This window comes from Humulus lupulus, chromosome 4, assembly GCF_963169125.1.
Source record: "Humulus lupulus chromosome 4, drHumLupu1.1, whole genome shotgun sequence".
In the NCBI taxonomy this organism is placed as follows: Eukaryota; Viridiplantae; Streptophyta; class Magnoliopsida; order Rosales; family Cannabaceae; genus Humulus; species Humulus lupulus.
In genome coordinates, this window is record NC_084796.1 from 40,624,941 (window position 1) to 40,645,266 (window position 20,326).

A 20,326-nucleotide genomic window follows, 5' to 3' on the forward strand; every position below is an offset into this window, starting at 1 on the left:
AAAGATGTTGAAAAATTAACTTAATAAATCGTAAAAAGTGTTGCCTTCTTCATTGATAATTTAAAAAAAATATAACCCGGGTTTAGGAAAAATAAATAATAGTCTTTACAATAAAATAAAATTAAAATTACGCAACATTAAATCATAAAATTCATAATTTCCCAAGAAAATAACACACGGCTATATGGCCCCCACATATTCACAGCAGTCTTTCTATTGAGAATCCGCTCGACACCGATCATCTAAGGTTAACTTATTCTGCAAAAATAAAAGAAAGGAATGAGCTTCTAAGCCCAGTAAGGAAAATACACTTAAATTCATACAGAAATCAATCATAAACTCACAACAAATCATTTCACATGCACTACTATATTCATAACATAAACTAAGGTCATAATCTATCCTATATCAGTGTCATACCAAAGATCACACACATATCTAGATTATAATTTTTATCCTGCAATCATAACATTAGTCAAAACAATCGTACCATCAGTTCATACAAGAGTTCATAACAACACTAACTAATTTATACTAATCATACAAGATTAAAATATACCCTAGGTCATAGGTCATAATCATAGGTTATACTCATAATAACAAGACAAATATAATAAAAAGATAAGTGCTTATATAGGGGTGGCAATTAAGCCCCGAACATAAGTCTGTCATACAAGTTTGGCAACCGAGCCTATCGGACATCAACTTAGGTCCGTCATACAAGTTTGGCAATTGAGCCTACTGGAAATAAGTCCATCACACATCATTGGACACCTTAGGTCCAGCCACACTTACCCCTTTATTGTACCTAAAATGTTAGGTCATACAAAACATAAACTATGTCATAAACTAAGCTACCTAATTTTCCTTACCTTGTGTGTGGTGCACAGAAACTATACTTGAGTCTTTTATATGTTAATCTCGCTTAAAACCCTATTTCATAAACATAATATCATTATTAAAACATAAAATAATAGATCTAAAACTAAAAAAAAAATCAAAACTTAACTATAGATTAACCTTGATCTTGAAGAAAAACCCTAGAACCTTAAATGCTTGCTTGTAGGGTTTTGACGATAAGAAAGATAGCTTTGGTCGTGTGGCCTCTTTGGGTACTAGAGTTTCAAAGATATGAAGAGGTGATGGTGATGATTATTTTGGACTTAGGGTTTGTGTTTTGATGGTGGTGCACGACATAGCGAGAGAGAGTCTGTGCTTGAGGGTCTCAAGAAGAGCAAGAATGAATGAAAAAAAATGAGTAGGAATAGGCTCTATTTATAGGCTCTAAAAAATCTTAATTTCATTCTAACTATAATCCAAATTTAAAAAAAAATAGAATCCTAACTTCTATAGAAAAAAAAATGTCTCTAAATTATCTTAATAATATTTTTATTAGATAATTGAGGAATAATCTAACATCAAACTACCTAAGAAAAATATCTCAACCTCTAACTACCTAAATCTCGTAACTCTGGACTCACCTGTAGTAAAATCAACATAACTAAAGTTGTAGGAGTCGAATTTAAAAAATCTTTATGTCGTTCGAAATCTAATTCAATTATGTACAACTTTTTGCAAATACTATTTTTCTAAAATTATAATATAAATGGGTCAAAAATGGATCCGAAGTTACAGTACCCTAAAGTTACGAAATTTTTATTTAATTATCTAAATAACAGCATAATCCACAAATATCCTAACTAACCATAAAATAACAGACCTTGATTCTCTAGCTTGATTTTGAATTTACTAAGCCCAAAATCTTATTGGGCTTTAGGGCTTTATGTAGACTCTATCCATATCAAAATTAATAATACCATAATTATTCTTGAACAATCACCCTTTTTCCCACAAACAAGGCTACTAATACCATAAATCTTTACTATGCTATAATAATTATTACCACTAAATATTTAAAAAAACTAAACCTTGTTCTATCACCACAACTCAAGTTAAATATATTCTATAAAATAAAGGCAACCTATAATCACATAAATAAAGAGGTCTAAGAGAAAGGTAACCTCGGTTACTACAATTCTCCCCTCCTTAAAAAAATTTCATCCTCAAAATTTGACTTACTAAAATCCTCGGGATACCGATCCCTCATATCTTCCTCCAATTACCATGTTGTCTCTCTTCAGTGCTATTGCTCCACAAGATTTTAACTATAGGGTAACTTTTGGACCTTAACTCCTTAGTTCCCCACTGTAGGACGCATATTGGTCGTTCTTCATAACTGTAATCTTGTTTCAACTCGAGAGCCTCGTAATTGAGCACATGGGATGGATCTGATACAAACTTTCTCAACATAAATATTTGGAATACATTATGTGTTTTAGCTAATGATTGTTGTAAAGCCAAACAATATGCTATTTTCCCTACTTTGTCCAATATCTCAAAAAGGACCTATAAACCCCGGGCTTAACTTGTTGGCATGTAAGACATTTTGCTGCAAACTCTACTATGTCTCTCTTCATTCTCACCAGTACATTGTCTTGACATCGTTGTACATATTGGTCGATCCTGGATGAAGTGAATATGGAGTGGTGTGCTCTTCTCGCATGATACTTTCTCTTAATACGTCTTGATTCGGCACAGACACTCGGTTTCTATATCATAGCATACCTTACTTTGTTATCGAAAAATCAACATTTTCCGAGCTTTGTAGTGCTTCCTTTTTCTTAAGAAGAAATTCGTCCTCTTGTTGTTTCTCCTTAATTTCCTCCATAAATGTTGACTTGATTATGAGATCAACTAATTGTCTCGTTATCAGCTCGATTTTGGATTTCTTAATATCATCTTGTAAGGGTTGTGCAATCCCCTTATGCATCGATATGCTACCATAACTCTGTCTACTAAGCGCAACTGCCACGACATTAGCCTTTCCCGGATGATACAAAATCTCACAATTGCAGTCCTTAACTAGCTCCAGCCACCTTCATTGCCTCATGTTGAACTCCTTTTGCATAAAGAAGTATTTTAAACTCTTGTGGTCCGTATAGATCTCGCACTTCTCTCCGTACAGATAATGCCTCCAAATCTTTAAAGCGAAGACCACTGCTGCCAACTCCAAGTCATGGGTCGGGTACCTTTATTTGTACTCCTTTACTTGTCTCGAGGCGTATGCGACCACCTTTCCGTCTTGCATCAAAACGCATCCAAGTCCTTGTTTTGACGCGTTGCAATGTACTACATACTTTCCATTCTCATTTGGGATGCAAGAACTGAGGCTGTTATGAGCTTGTCCTTTAGCATTTGGAAGCTTTTTCCCACTTCTCCGCCCATACAAATTTATGTTGCTTCCTTGTCAAATTTCTTAAGGGCATAGCTATTTTGAAGAATCCTTCAACAAATCGTCTGTACTATCCGACTAAGCCCAGAAAACTTCTTACTTCAGTGGCACTCTTAGGCTTGGGCTAGTATTTCACAACTTCTATCTTGGTTGGGTCTACTTCTACACCATTTTTGGATATGATGTGTCCTAAAATTGCAACCTTCTCTTGCTAGAATTCGTATCTCTTGGCGTATAATTAGTGTTTCTTGAGTCTTTCTAACGTCAGTTGCAGGTGCCCTTCATGTTCGGCTTCTGTCTTCAAGTAGTTTAGTATGTTGTCAATGAATACCACCACGACCTTATCCAAGTAATCCTTAAATACTTGGTTCATATGCTCCATGAACGCAGTTGGTGCATTTGTCAATCCAAATGACATTACTAAGAACTTGTAATGTCCATATCGAGTCCTGAAAGTCGTCTTTGGGATATCCTCATCTCGTACTCTTCGTAGGTGATATCTTGACCATAGATCTATCTTTGAGAGCATCGTGGATCCTTGCAATTGGTCAAAAATATCGTCTATTCTAGGCAAATGATACTTGTTATTGATCGTCACTTTATTTAGCTCTCGATAATCTATGCACGTCCTTATGCTCCCGTCATTCTTCTTGACAAAAAGCACTGGTGCACCCCAATGTGAAAATCTTGGTCTAATGAAACCCTTGTCTAAAATCTCTTGCATTTGTATCTTTATTTCCTTAAGCTCCGTTGGCGCCATCCCATATGGAGCTTTTGATATTGGTGCCATTTCTGGTGCCAACTCTATTTTGAACTCGATCTCCATACTCGGAGGTAATCCCGGTAGATCTTTTGGAAATACCTCGGGAAATTTGCATACTATGTGCACATTCTTTGGTTTGAGTTGCGTCTCTCGCGACTTGTCTATTATGCTGGCTAGAAATGCCTGGCAACCACTACCAATTAAACATTGAGCTTTGAGAGCTGAGACTATAGTATACGAGTTCTAGAAATTACTCATCTGTAAGTGAACTTCTCGCCATCTTCTGTTCGAAAATTGACCGTCTTACCCCTTACCGTCAATTGTTGCCCCATATTTTTCTAACCAATCCATTCCTTATATCATAGTCCTTAAGGTCTAACTCGATCTAGGGGTGTTCATATAAACTGCAAACTGCGGTTTGGAACCAAACCGCACTGCACCAAACCGCCAAAAACCGTAACTGATAAAACCGTTTTTCGATGGTTTGGTTTAACCAGACCGCTCAACTCTAATGGTTTGGTCACGGTTTCTAATTTTTTAAAACCAATTAAACCGGGCCGGACCATGATTTTTTCTAAAAAAATAATTTTTAGAAATGATGGTTCAAAGGTTTGAACCCCTACACTTAAGTTAATATAAAGTCTACCAAACCATTCAAGACAAACAATTTAATTGTTTAGAATATGTTTTTAGTAGTATTTAATACATGCACAAGTTTCTAAAACTAAAATAAGAGAAATGTAAAGTCCCACATTGTTTAGAAAGTAAATATTTCTTTTTCTCACTTCTATAAAATGATTCAAAATACTTAAACTTACAACAACAAAGACAATAAGCTTCTTGTAGACTTTTATGGTCTTAAAAGTAGAGATAAAACTATTATTATTTAAATACAATTATTTAGTTAATTATTTTATAATAAGAAAAGTTTTAAATTTTAATAATTTGGTTATATGGTTAAAACCAAACCAAACCGCACCAAACCGTTTATTTATGGTTTGGTTTGGTTTTTTAATTTTAATGGTTTGGTTTGGTTTTTCATTTTGAAAAAACCACACCAAACCAAACCGTGTACACCCCTAACTCGATCAAATCTACTGGTAATTCTTTTCCTTCGATTCTAACTACAACGCTATAATCACATATAATCACATAAATAAGGACAACCTATAATCACATAAATAAAGAGGTCTAAGAGAAAGTTAACCTCGGTTACTACATTATGTTTTGTCAAAATATATATTTAAGTTAATCTTATATTTTTTTGATAAATATTATAATTTGAATTTATACATTTTGTAATTCAATTATATATATTTAACATAATTCTATATTTGTTAGATTAATTTTATAATTTATATAATGTGAGTGATAAATTTACACCTTTTGTAATTCCTCAATTTTTTTAAGTTATGCTCTAATAGTTGTTACACCCAAATTTTGACAAAGTCATAAATAAGCCTCGAAATGTAGGCTCGTAAAGTGTAAGCTCGAAAATGACAAGCAATAGCTGGAAACTTGTACAAATTTGCATGATTCCTGACTTGTTCTTGTTGGCGATCGAGCATAAGTTTAAAAGGCTTGAGCTTAAGCATCAAGCTCGAAGGAAAAAATATTCTCTGATGCATATGGGTGTTATTCGAGCCTTAGTTGCAAGCTCAAAGATATTGTTCTCTAAAGAGTGAGCTCGATGAAATCACTATCTAAGGAGGAGGCTAACTAGAATAACGAGCTCGAAGTGTTGGTCGATCTCGAAAGCATGTTAACCTTGTGTTCGAGGTCAGCAATGCGTTTTTCACATGACAACTGTTAGGAGATCCTTATTTCTTAGGGATTTGTTGTTATCTAGTATTAAATCCCAATTTTCATTGAATATTATGCATTTAATGAATTAATTTACATTTATTTCAAATCTATATAATTTATTGTAACTTCCCGAAATAAGGGGAAGATATTCTGTCAACCGGGTCAATAAATAGCCTGGGGAATTTCATTTGTATTCACGCACAATATTGTACTGGGAATAATCTGTTGAATTTCTATTAGAAAGCATTGAAAGAGTATTACGAATTACTAATATTGACTCGTGGACTAGGCAGATTTTAACTGCTGAACCATGTAAAAATCCTACTGTTCATTTCTTATTTTATGAGTCTTTGTTTAGTGCTCTTTCGATTTAAGTTGATGAAAAATAGTGTCTACAATTTGGTGCTTTCATTGAGAACATTAAGCGAATCCTTGGATTGTTTAGTAAAAAACCTCCTGCATTACCAATGGCTGCTGCAAACAACCCAGGAGCTGGTGGGCGACCATTGCCCCAAATATTTGAGGAGCAAAATACTCACACTGAAGATTACCCACGAAGGCTTGGGAAGCAACCCATGACAGAATGTAGCCTAGACGAGGGGAGTGCATCATCTAACTCCTAGGGGCCGCCCACTCCAAGACCTGACGAGGACCTCTATTACAATCCTGAGAGGTACATTCCCATCGTGGAACTAGAGAATCGCCAATTACGTCAGCAACTGGCAGAGGCCACAAGGTGCAATGAAGAATTGGCCAGGCAGGTCGCTGAAGTCTAGGCACCACCCCGAAGGCCCAGAGGACATCCCCACGGGAGCACGACCGTCAGGAGGGCCGAACAAGGGGTTCAACAAGGCCAGCCAAGGCCCAGGGAAAACACTGGAAATGAATGCCCTGGAAGGAATACTCAAGCCAATACTACTGGCAACCCAACTACGGAGGTAACTGCAGGATAGGGAATAACCGAGCTCCCCTAGCAGCTCGGAGTTCTAACCCTGAATTTGTCGGGAATAACCCGGAACCAATTCGAGCCAATTATGGGCCTTCCAGGCCCAACAATGGGAGGCCACCACCATCGCCTATAAGGCATCCTCCATCTCCTATTAGACACCCCTCACCACTCCGAGAGGCACCCTAGCCAACTCCTCATAAGAATCGGACAGGGGAGCCAACACCACAAAGGTCATCTCACAGTGGCACCCGAGACAAGAATCGTCGAACTCGACCTGGACACGGGGGCAAGCGAGAGGTGACTCGAAGACATAGGGCTGCCCAGCCAATGGGAAGCCACATGTCAAGATCACAAAAAACTGGAGCAAGAGGGTAGGTGGAAGATCCACCTCGTAACAATCGAGCCCATCAACTAGAAAAAAACGTTAGTTTTATGAGTGGGAGCTTAGACCTCACTAGATATGTAAGCGTATATGATACCGAACCAAGGAGTACTTGAAATTATGGAAATAATGTTGATCTTCGAGATCATCTGAACTAGAACTGGGGGCAGGCCAATCCTGAGAACCTCGATTTATGCGATCATCTGAACAGCCGAAAGGAACCTGTGAAACCAGTATATGGGAATAACCCTATGTCGAGGCAGGGAACTGGAGTTTTTATAAGCCATAACCAGCTACCCCAGGCACAAGCTCAACCTCCAGTGAACTTGGTCCAGGAGAGAATTAATCAGATCAAAAGACCGTTAAGGCTCCTTCAGGATGAAAGGAACAGGGACAAGGTTGACAACTTCGATGAGGAGCTCGAGCCTTTGCTTCGCCTATTTCCAACACGCCATTCCCTCATGGATTCAAGATACCCCACTATAGAAAAGATGGGACTCATGCTTTGAGATTTGAAAGCCTGTGCAACAATGTTGTATGGATTTTTAGGGGAAGGGATTTCTTGTACAGGATCCATCGAGCTCCCTGTAACCTTGGGAGACTATCCAGTCTCGGTGACCAAGATGATGGACTTCATAGAGGTGGACACCCCATCGGCCTACAATGTATTGCTCAGGGAGAACAGCTCTGCTTAGGATGGGGGCAGTGTCATCTGTTAGACATTTGGCCATCAAGTTTCCAACATATAGTATCATAGGGACACTGAAGGGAGACCAGCTCAACTCATGGGAAGGCTATAGCATTTCCATGAGAGAGAAGAACTAAACAAATGCACAAGTACTTGTAGTTATTTGGGAGATGAACGAATTCATCTTCGAAATAGAAGATGAGATCGACCTTAGGGTTAAAGAGAGGGTTGATCTCGAACCAATTGAGGAGCTTGAATAAGTGAAGCTTGATGAGAAAGATACCACGAGGGTGGTAAAAATAGGGAAAATTCTTTCTGAAAATGCAAAATAGCAATTAACTTGCTTTTTGAGAGAAAATAAGGATGTGTTTGCATGGTCTCACTCGGATATGGTAGGGATTAGTCTGAGTATTATGAGCCATGTTCTCAACATAGACAAGAGCTTTCCCCCGAAGCAACAAAAAAGGAGGCTCCTCGGCGACGATAAAAAAAAAAGCCTTGAAAGAGGAGGTCGAAAGGTTAGAAGCAAATCAGTTTATTTGAGATGCTTTCTATCCTGATTGGATAGCCAACCCTGTGTTGGTCCCGAAGCCCAACGGCAAGTGGTGAACTTGCATTGACTATTCAGACCTCAATAAGGCATGTCCCAAGGATTGCTTTCCCTTGCCTCAAATCGACCAGCTCGTAGATGCCACTACAGGTCACGACATCATGTCATTCATGGACGCTTATTCTGGATATAACCAAATAGCCATGCATCCACCCGACCAAGAACATACGAGCTTCATGATCGATAAGGGCTTGTACTGCTATAACATAATGCCTTTCAGGCTCAAGAATGCAGGAGCCACATACCAAAGATTGGTGAATAGGATGTTTGCTAAGAAAAATGAAAATAACATGGACGTTTATGTGGACGATATGTTAGTCAAGTCCAAACATAACAGTAACCATGTGAACGATCTCGCTGAATGCTTTACTATACTCTGAAAATACAATACGAGACTCAACCCACAAAAATTCTCATTCTAAGTATCCTTGGGTAAGTTCCTAGGATTCATAGTGAATGCTATATGTATAAAGGAAAATCCCGACAAGATCAAAGCGTTAATTGGCATGCCCTCACCTCGAAAACATAAAGATGTTCAGAGCTTAACTGGACGAATAGTGGACTTAAGTAGGTTTATCTAAAAATCTATAGATCGATGTCTTCCATTCTTTAATATTTTGAAAGGGGGCAAGAAATTTTAATGGTCAGATGAGTGTGAACTCGCATTCTAGAACCTTAAGAAACTCCTCACCAAGCCACCGATCTTATCTAAACCAAACTTAGGGGAAGTCTTATACTTATACCTCGCCACAACCAAGCATGCAATTAGTTTAGTACTTGTCCAGGAGGATAAGAAAGTACAAAAGTCCATATACTACGTCAGAAAGAGGTTACTGGGGGCAGAATCGAGATGCCCCTTAATAGAGAAACTGGCTTTGAGCCTAATGCACGCATCTTGAAAGCTTTAACCCTATTTCCAAGCACATCCTATTCGAGTGTTAATTGATCAGCCATTAAGACAAGTATTGTCCAAGCCCGAAGCATCCGGGAGATTGTTGAAATGGGCTGTCGAGCTCAGACAGTTCGAGATTGCCTATCATCCTAGAACAACAAACAAAGGACAAGCAGTGGCAAATTTCATCGTTGAGTGTACAGGGATCTCCAAAGAGGAAGTCGTAACCCCAGCCCGTGAGTTGTGAAGACTTTACGTTGATTGGTCCCCTAATGGAAATGGACCGGGGGCAGGAATTATTCTAATCATCCCGACAAGAAATCCCTTCCACTCGGCGCTAAGGTTTGGCTTTGAGGCATCGAACAACGAGGCTGAGTACGAGGCATTGTTAGCGGGTCTTCGGATAGCCACCAAGCTCAAAGAAAAAGCCATACACTGCTACAGTGACTCACAAATGGTAGTTAATCAGGTCTTGGGTGAATATCAGGCTTGTGGCATATAAAAATTGCAGCTTACCTTGATAAAGTTGAGGCAGCATTTGGGGGGCTTGAGCTCTATGCTATAGATGCATTGGTCAGGCTCGCCACGATCAATGAAGCTGACACACTCAACGTGGTTCCAGTAGAATTCTTACCGACCCCGAGCATAACCGAGCCTGAGAAAGAAGATGTAAACATGATTGACTCGCAACCCACCTGGATGACCCCGATAATCGACTACCTCGAAATCGGAAGTCTCCTCTAGACCTAGTTTGACAGTGATTTGTTTACACACTTTTGCTAAAAGAATGGGATAATAAAAAGTTTTTCCTTCGTGGCCCATCCCCAAGCAAATGGCCAGGTCGAAGCAGTGAACAAGACTTTAAAAAAAATTATGAAGAAAAGGCTAGAAGAAGCAAAGGGGAGATGGCCAGAGGAGCTACCTCAGGTCTTGTGGGCATATAGAATAACAACAAGAACCTCAACGGGGCATACCCCTTTCTCCCTAGCTTATGGGTCCAAGGCCATGTTGCCCATCGAGGTCAGAATCCCAACCATAAGGCGTGACGTATATGACCAAACCTCAAACCAATCCCAGCTCGAAGAGAGTTTGGACCTCATCGAAGAAAGACGAGATGAAGCCTAGTTAAAAAATGATGCATACCAGCAAAGGGCTACGAGTATTTTAACAAGAAGGTCTAAGATAGGAAATTTGGATTGGGAGACTTGGTGTTAAGGTGCATGTTTCTTGCTACACGAGACCCATCTGTTGGGGTGCTTAGGCCTAATTAGGAGGGACCTTATTAGATCGAGTCCATTATTCGACCTAAAGTTTATAAGCTGGCGAGGTTGAATGGAGGACTGGTTCCGAGAGCTTGGAATGATGAACATCTACGACCTTATTATCAGTAACGTGGGAATGATGTTTATTCATTTTAACCAAGCATGTATTTGATTTTTACTTTTTGATTAATAAAGTATTGAATTTCATTCATATGTTGTAGTTTTATTGTTATACTTTTTTGCAAACCCTCAAAATTCAATAACCTAAGATCACAATCTTAGGATACTAATGGGGCATAAGTGGTATACAATCATACCATAGGCTCGAAAAAATATAAGATAAATAAAAATAAACTCTAGTAGCAATGTTTGGATTATTAAACCGACATGAAGAAAACAAAAACAATAAGTGTATGGACCATTAACCAAACACTCGAACTAAATAAGTCTGGAATAAACTAGCAAAACCTAATCGACAGACAAAAGTTGGAATTCTAGATAAACCAAAGAAAGAGAATCCTGGATGGATACTATTAGTTTCAAACAAAAGAGAATCCCGGATATCTAGAGGAAAAGTTGGCAGTTACCCGAAAAGGCCAAGTTTTCGGGATTCATGCATTAAAACCCTAATCCAAAACCCTATTTCTTACGCCACACTAAAATTACGACTGAAAATACCCCATAAAAAAAACTTCATTTTCACATGTTTCTACCCAAAAAAATTTGTGGTCTAACCCATGATTTTAATCACCCCAAATCTACCCAAATCAAAAATTTGCCTAATGAAAGGGTGGAGCCTTAAAAACCTGGTAAAAACCTGAAGGCCATTATCTAGAACAAATGACACATAAAAAAAATAAAGAATACTAGAGAAAGAACAGAAAGCTTACACAAATTTGTTCGTGGCAACAAGGAGATCGTCGACTGAAGAATGGGAATTAGGAATGATCCCACAGAGTTGAAGGTGCTAAGATTACCTTGCTTCTTTGGCTTAGAGAAAAAGAAAAGAAAATTTTGGGTTTTTCTTTTTTCTCTCTGGTTCGTGTTTTTTTGGGAAGTGACAGTGATGAAGAAGAAGGGGGTGTGAATATATATACCCCAGTGGGGATGTCAAAGGTCAAAAAGATCTGGGACCTTGGTTTGAATCAAAAAAGAATCTGATGGGTGGGGTTTAATTTTAACATTGACAACAAAATGTCCAAGGAAAGGACATGTGCAGGAATAGAGAGTACTTGAGTACTCCTGGTGTGCAATCCCCAAGTGACGCATGTCCACACTCGAGTGCGGTAGGTGGCACATTTTTTGAAAAGTGGAGTTCAAAAGTTTCCTTCCCATAGGATTCAAACTAACACTTTTGAGGGGGAAAAATGTTACACCAAAATTTCAACACAGTCATAAATGACTTGTTCTTGTTGGTGATCGAGCACAAGTTTAAAAGGCTCGAGCTTAAGCATTAAGCTCGAAGGAACAAATCTTCTCTGATGCATATGGGTGTTATTCGAGCCTTAGTTGCAAGCTCGAAGACATTGGTCTCCAAAGATTGAGCTTGATGAAATCACTGACTAAGGAGGAGGCTGATTAGAATAACGACCACGAAGTGTTGGTCGATCACGAAAGCACATTAATCTTGCGTTCGAGGTCAGCAACACATTTTTCCTTCTCAGGAGCCCCCCCTTAGCGGCATTCGACCCCTCTTTAGCCTTCTCATCCTCCTCCTCAGCTTCCTCCGCCTCCAGCCGAGCTTGCCACTTAGCCAGGAGCTCGTCCTCCAGGGTACCCAAGAAGCTTGTGTCGAGATCGGCATTGTTGGCCCAGATCCTGTACATGGCCATGTCCACTGCTCGATCCTTCCTTTGCTTGAATTCTTCAAGGAGGCGAGCCTTTTCACCCTCCATTATGTCGAAGGTGGCCTTTTTATCCTCCTCGAGCTCCCTGATCCTCGAGTTCTTCTCTTCGAGCTCAGTCACCAGCTTCAGCTTGGCAGCTTCGAACTTGTTGACGAGCTTAAGCTGAAGATTCTTCGACTCCTAAGCATAAGACATGCTCGCATGAACCTCGTTGTTCAGCTTGTAATTCAGCTAAGCAACTACAGCGAGAGCCTAATACACAAACAAATTAAGTCAGAACGTTTTCCAAGTAAAGCTCAAACGAATAACAGAGTAAGAAAAATTACCGAGGAGATGAGCTCAGTATTCTTGTTGTAAAGGACATTGGAGTCCCGAGCATTGATCAAAAACTAACACTGAGGAGCCCCAAGATTGCTGAAGCTTTGGCCTACTCGAGATAGGACATCGGAGCTGAGAGTGGCTCTGTGAGTCCCCACAGCACTTTCGATGACAAACTCATCAGAATGAGTCGAAATCAACAATAGGCGCTCCCGAGTGGGAACTGCCTTCTTCGGAGATGGTGTGGTCGTTTGAAGGGTTTGGGTGGCAGGAGGCAGGGAAGGGACAACTTCCGCAGGAACCCCGACCTAGGGGTCAGAGGTCACAACTTGGCTCGGGACTCGGGGGTCCGGAGAAGGAGGAGTCACCTCGGTCTTTTTGGGGACTTTAGTAGGCCGTCATGCTTTTTGTGACTCTCTCGGGCGCTTGCTCTGCTTGGCTCCCGAGCGGCTGTTGAGCATGTCTTCAAGGTCAAAATTCATGTCGCCTGCATAATCAAGTCACACATTAGTGTACGAGTTTATAAAATACTAAAGTACATGTGAAGCAAACGTCTAATGGAAACAAAGGGACAAGTGGCGAGAAAACTAACTGGAACTCTCCCCTGAGCTCGTGCTCGGTGACCAAGTTATCCCCCTATCTTCAGAAGAAGCTGGGGGAGTTCCTTCCGTATACGTGGAAGTTAACCTCGAAAGGTCCCTATAATCATTTGTTCCGTATTGAATGAATATCCCATCCCAAACTTCATTCAGACTATACATGTTTTGGTATTTCCTCAGCCAGCTATCAAATCTATGGACCCTATCGTCTACCCAAGACCATACATGGAAATTATCCCTATAATCTGGGAATAGGATCAGGGTGTCGGGTCTATATTTTAGATGAGAAGGAGACCAAAAGGCCGAGTTGAGGATGACTTTACCTCTATCACTCGAGCTCGAAGCCTCTTCATTTGCATCATTCCTTGAACATGGACTCCTATGGCGACGAGTTGGGGATCGGGCCCTCGAGCTCTTTGACCTCTGCCTCGAAGGATGTTTGTCAGTGGGGAGTGGTACATGCTCCCACATGGTATATTTTTGGTAAGTGGCGTCATCTGTTGTTTGATCCTTCTCTAGAAGGCCGTAAGCTCAGAGTTTATCTTCGTGGAGAAGATAGGATAGGGAACGCCTACCGTAGGGCAGCAGGAGCAGAGCCTCCTTGTGCTCCTTCATTGCGTCCGTAGGGGTAGGACGGTGGTAATTGGCTGGAGAATCGAATGTATAACAATTAGTTCGATCCTAATTTGTAATCGAGCATGAAAAGAAAGAAGAATTTGTACTTATGAATTCGTTGAAATAAATAGAACTTCGAAGGAGCCAGGCCATCTGTCCAAAAGAAGGCTAGCTTGAAGTTGGGGGGATGGTTGGGCATGTCCTCAAAGTTCTTCTTTTCCTTTGGATAGCTCGACAAGTAATAGAAGCCATATCCTCCCCGAGCTCGAGAGGGGTTGCTCTTCAGGCAAAAGAGATACGACATCTCTCTCGACGAAAGTCCATCCCACTTCAGTTCATGGTATAGCGAACTCAGGCCTGATAAGACCCTGTATGAATTGGTCTTGAGTTGGATGGGTGTGAGCCCAGCAAAATCCAGAAAGTCCTTAAAAAAGGACTTCAAGGGCAATAGAGCCCCTGCCTTCATATGCTCGTGACTCCAGGCCGCAAGTTTAAGTTTATTGTCAGGGTGACCATCGCCCGGAGCGTAGCAGCTTCGCTCGTTGGTGGTAGGAGCTCAACACCTCAGCGAGCCTGATAATCCTAGGCCATGATGAGCCAGAATGTCAGTGATTTTTCCTAATGAAGAAACCAAGCTCCAGTAATGCTCGGCCTTGAAAAATTCTCCCCTTGAGGTAGGAATGGAAGTTGATTGCAAGGTGGAGAGGGATTGGTCTAAGCCCGAGGTTTGGGTCTGGATGGATAGTGACCTGAAGTATTTTCCTTTTCCTCTCCTCAACCTCATTGATTTGACGTTGAAAATGAGATCGAATATCTTCTTGCTCACACCTCACTTTATGCTCGCGAATTAGCTGCTGATTTCTGGTGAAGGGAGATTCAGGGCTTGGAGTTGTCGGAGAATAGGGAATTGAGAGCACAAACCCACACCATTTTTCAAGGTTCTACGACATCTAGCAAGAAAGAAAAGGGTGTGGGCCAGGCACACAAGAAATAAGAGAAAAATTCTAAGTGCTTCGAGCTCGAAGGCTCAAAAATCGCGGGATAAGCTTGATTGAGATCGAAATCTCAAAAGAATAGGTCCAACTCGAGGAAAACCCCGAGCCATTGTAAGGCTCGGGCTACGAGCGTGTATTTGCGCGGAGAAGGGAAAGTGGATTCATTTTAAGAATCCCGAATTTTCAGGGAAAAATTTGACAGTTACTCAAAAAAGGTGATAATTTGGGAAACGTGCAATTTAAAACCCTAACTCAGTACCCCATTTCTTGGTCTACACGGTACATTACCCATAAACAAAAAATAACAATAAAAAAGTTACATTCGCATCCTCTACATTGAATCTGGGTTTGAAACCCATGATTTCAGAAATTTTTTGAACCCAATGTCTACGCAGTATCAACTAAACTATATGGTTAAAGTTACTAATTGCTACAAATATCCTAGTACAAAACTAGTAAATATGCTCGCGGTGCAACAGGAACACAGAAATGTCAAAACAAAATATATATAAACATATGTGATCTATAACAGAAACTTACACACAGTAGCTTGTGGATACAGAGAGATTGGTGACTGGAAGAGTGGTTGCAAAAATGATTAGTTATCCGATCCCACATTCTATGGGATATTATCATGCACTTAGCAAATAATGCATTAATTAGCATTATATTATTTGCTTCACAGAATATCTTCCCGAAATATGTGGGAATGATTTTTAAAACCTTCTCTATAATTAGAAAAGGAAGCTCCATTTGTAAAGAGATGAAGTTTTGAGATCTTTCGAGAAAACTCTGGGCAACTATTCTTTGAAAGTTTCCAGAAGATTCCCAAGTGCTAATAACACAGACTCGTTGACTAGACAGATTTTAACTGCTGAACCACGTAAAATGATCTGGTTTTCATCTTTTATTTTCATTTCCTTTGATATATTCTTGTTTAATTGCTCTCCTTTTTAAGTTGACGAAAAACGGCGTCAACAAATATATATATATATATATAAATGTAGATAATATCTTATTTAAATTTAAAAAATATGTAACTACTTACATTTTTTTTTAAAACACCATCTCTTTGAAGCTCTCATTTATATAATATATAGATAAACATGTACCTACTAACAATTTTTTTAAATTACTATATTATTATAAACTATAAAATGAATAAAAAATTAGATTAAATGAGAAATAAGATCAAGTGCTTTGGAGCAATTTTAGTTTTTTAAACTTGGAAAATAAATAGAGTAAATAATAATATCTTTTAAATATCTTATTTAAATATAAAAAATATGTCACTAATTACATTTTCTTTAAATTACTATATTATTATAAACTATAAAATGAATAAAAAATTAGATTAAAGGAGAAAATAGATAGAAAGTTTTAGAACAATTTTAGAGTGTCACATCATCTCCTTAAAGTTTTCATTTATAATATATGTAGATATAGATAGATTACTTCAAAAAAATTGGAGGTCCTACGTACATTTTTATAGTTTGAAAAAAAAATGTATGCCCTAATATCTCTAAAATAAAAAATCGAAATAATTCAATTACAAAATTCTAAAATATCAACAACTTTCGATCAGATATCCCATTAAATAAAAAAAAAAGTTTTAAAAAGGAAAAATAATGTGATAAATATCTGAGATGTAATTTCATATATTTTTAATTAAAAAGTTTTGTATATATATATATTAACGTTACTATATACAAATAACATGCAATGCACATTTGCTTTAGTTTTATTTACAAAATTTATTAACATTTTATTAAATTTATATTATTGTCATGTAAATTTTAAATAAATAAACAATATTATATATAAAAGAATGGCATTAACATATTAAATGAAAAATTAAACCAAAACATTATTTATGATTATATATATATAATATAATAACATTTTTAAACATAAATTGATAATTTTTTCCATAAAAATTAAGATTATGTATTATATATTATTATAGTGATATTTTATCATATTTAAATATATATTAATATAAGTATTAAATATCCAGTTTTGTATTAAATATGATTATAATTAATATATTTTATAATATTTAAATTCATATTAATATGATTAGTAAAAAAAATTAGGATTATATATTATTAATTATCACAATAATATTTTATAACATTTAAATTTATATTAATATAATTATTAAATATATAGTTTTGTATTATATATTATTATAATAATGATATTTTATAACATTTGAATTTGAATTTGAATTTATATTTATATTAATATAGTTATTATATATATTCTTATATTAAATATTTTTATAATAATGATATTTTATAATATTTGAATTTATATTAATATAATTAATAAATATCTATTTTAGTTAATTTTAATGATATATTCTGTTAAATATTTATAATATTTCGTTAAAGTTAATAAAACAAATTGTTAAAACTAAGAATTTTCATTATCTACGTACTTTTTATATAGAATTTTTATATATAAGAGATATGTATAGTTTTATTTTATAAAAAAAAAAGGTATATATAGTTTCTATTGTTAAGTGTGAATGTATATTTATATAATAATTACAAAGATGTTATAACTAATATTTTAAAAATTATTGAATATAGAAAAGTTAGATTTATATAATATCGGTTAGAAATAATTAATTAAATTCATGTACGTATTATTTTCTCAAAAAAAAAAAAAAGAGTCATGGTTGTATTATTGAATCTTTTTTATTTTTCAAAGTTTTATTAAAAATATTTATAGTCTTAAATAATTATTCATAATATTCTAAAATTTTCTTGAAATTTCTATCACAAAATTTTCTCCGAATTATTTATAAAACTAGGTAATATAACTGCACTTCACACGGTGTTTATAATAAGTAATATTATATTTATTTTTAGAAAAATAATATTTTTGTTTATTTTGTAAAAAATTTATGATTTTTTATATTTTTATGGTGGAGAATTTAAAGCTTAAGGAGTTGTTAATATTTTCAGTGAATGAATAACATAAGTCATGACTTTTTGCTCCTTAGGAATCATTTATATAAATATAAATATACATATAGATGAACAATTGATATTATATTTAGTAAATAACTCAAAGATTTGTAATTCACGATATGGGAAAAAAAATAAAATCATATGTAGGATTATTTTGACTAGATGAGGCAAGAAACAATTAAGGTAAGGAATAAGATTGAAATTAGTTAATACTCTTTTTTTTTTACTACTGTGTTTGTGTAATGAAGTTGACATGGTAATTTACAATAATATAAACACATGTAGCTTGAAAATATATATACAAATTGTTAAGGATAGACCTGAACTATGTACAACAACGAACATGAGAATTTATTTTCATAAATTGTACGATCTTAAAATTTATACATTATAAGCTGAGAATTGGAAGTGGGGACATGAATAAGGAGACTATATCATTTTATAGAATAAATAGTTTTTTGATGAGTGAATATTTTGAAATACTTCTTCGTAAACAATATTTTTTTATTAAGGTTGGGTCTCCCACCTCATCATCAGCATTTAGTATGTTCAATCATTCTCTTGTGGTAACTCGGGACATGACAACATATAATTGACCGTGGGTGAATACTTACTCAGAAGATACAAGCCAACATGTTTAAGAGATTGTCATTGGCTTTTGTTGATTGTCATGGCAAAAGATAGTGCCAAATGAAGTTGTTGTCTATTAAGCTTTAATGGTCATCTTGATTCATTGTGAGACATGATAATTCTTTGAATTAAGATGTTTTGACCAATATTTGTTCCAGAAATGATGTCACCTCTAATGGACTATTTACCAAGAAGTTTGACAATCAATATTTTTAAACCTTGTTCTTAGAATATCTCTTAAGGTCTTATCCAAATCTTCAAAGCATAACTTATTTGCCATAGGTGGTTCATCCCAAATGATCAAAGAAGTTTTCACAAGAAGTCCAAGTAATAGGGTGCCTTGTCAAATTTTACAAGATGACTCTGCTATAACATCCAAGTGAATGTGAAATCGTGAATGAGTTGTCCTACCATTAGGCAATAACAAAGCAACTATGTCTGAAATTGCAATGGGCAAGACTATTTTGGATTGTGATCTGAGCTTTGCAGTAATTGTATTCCACATAAATGTTTTACCAATACCACCATGTCCATTGATAAAAAATAAATTTCCTTGTTCATTTTCTACTGAATGTACTATTGCTTCATAAGCTAATTTTTGGCAAAGATTTAGAGCAACAAATGATTTCTAATGGAATATCTTTAATTGATCTCGGTCATAATCAAGCTCTTCATTGACCAATATATTTCCTAAGGCTCTTGTCAAAGAAGAATTATCCAGGGGCATTCCATCTATATCTTTCAAACTTTTTCACATCATCTTCAGCATGATACTTTCAATCTCGAGCAATGTGTATGCTTCAACTTGTTGTTCAATATACTGAAGATTGTTCATTCTGAATCTCTTCCTTTGTAATAAGGTTATGTATTCTAAAAATGCAATGTAATTAGATTTCCAAAGTTATGATGCATTAGAAATATAACAGTGAATGGGTATCGTGACAAGAAGATGTCTTAGTTCCTTTCTAGTTTCCCATAATGCAGCTTCAGTCAAGCAATCAATCCATTCTTTATCATCGTCTAATAATCGAAAACCATTGCATGCAGCTTTAAAAGTACGATATGTCACCCCATTTACTATTCTAATAATTTCGTACGAAGTGCTTCCTTTGACAAAATTGAGAAACATTCTCATATAGAAGTGTTCTCCAGTGGAAGGATGTGAAAAGTAAATTCTTCCAATTGCCAAGCCATTCTTCCAATTGGCAGGTTAGCTCTTTGGTTAGCAGCCGGGATCTTGAGGTTAACCCCGGTAAGAGGATACTTCCTACAGTAATTGGCAAGCATCCGAGGAGTCACCTGGCTGGTGGGAGAAAGATACCACTCGACATCAGGAAGGTTTTGATGCCGAGGATGAGCCCTAACTTGAATGCTAGGGTCCGGGGCAACGTTTTCTCGACCACTGGTCGAGGGAATCCTAGCCTGCGAATCAGGCTGGGCAGGTGAATTTGGATTGTTTTCGGGGTTTGGTTTTTTCTTGCCTGGAGATTTAGAGCAGGCCATTTGAGGTGGTGATGGTTGAGGTCTAGAAGAAGTTCTTGAAAACGGAATCTCGTTAACGCGTTGGGCCAGCTGTTCTTTGCCTTCAAGCAGTTGTGCAAGAAGATCGTCGTCGATCGGCCACTCACCTCCCCACAAATCTGGCATTAAAATCAGCGAATAGAAGAATGGAGAGGTGAGGATGAAGAATTTAGTAA

The 20,326-nt window shown here is 36.9% G+C and overlaps 1 long non-coding RNA gene across 1 annotated transcript in view; it reads right to left on the minus strand.

Moving 5' to 3' along the window:
- LOC133830351 (uncharacterized) overlaps window positions 1-20,326 on the minus strand; it is a 34,802-nt gene continuing 14,476 nt past the window's right edge. The window contains exon 3 of the long non-coding RNA XR_009892018.1: window positions 1-258. This is a non-coding gene — a long non-coding RNA (uncharacterized LOC133830351). The remainder of the gene's footprint in view (window positions 259-20,326) is intronic.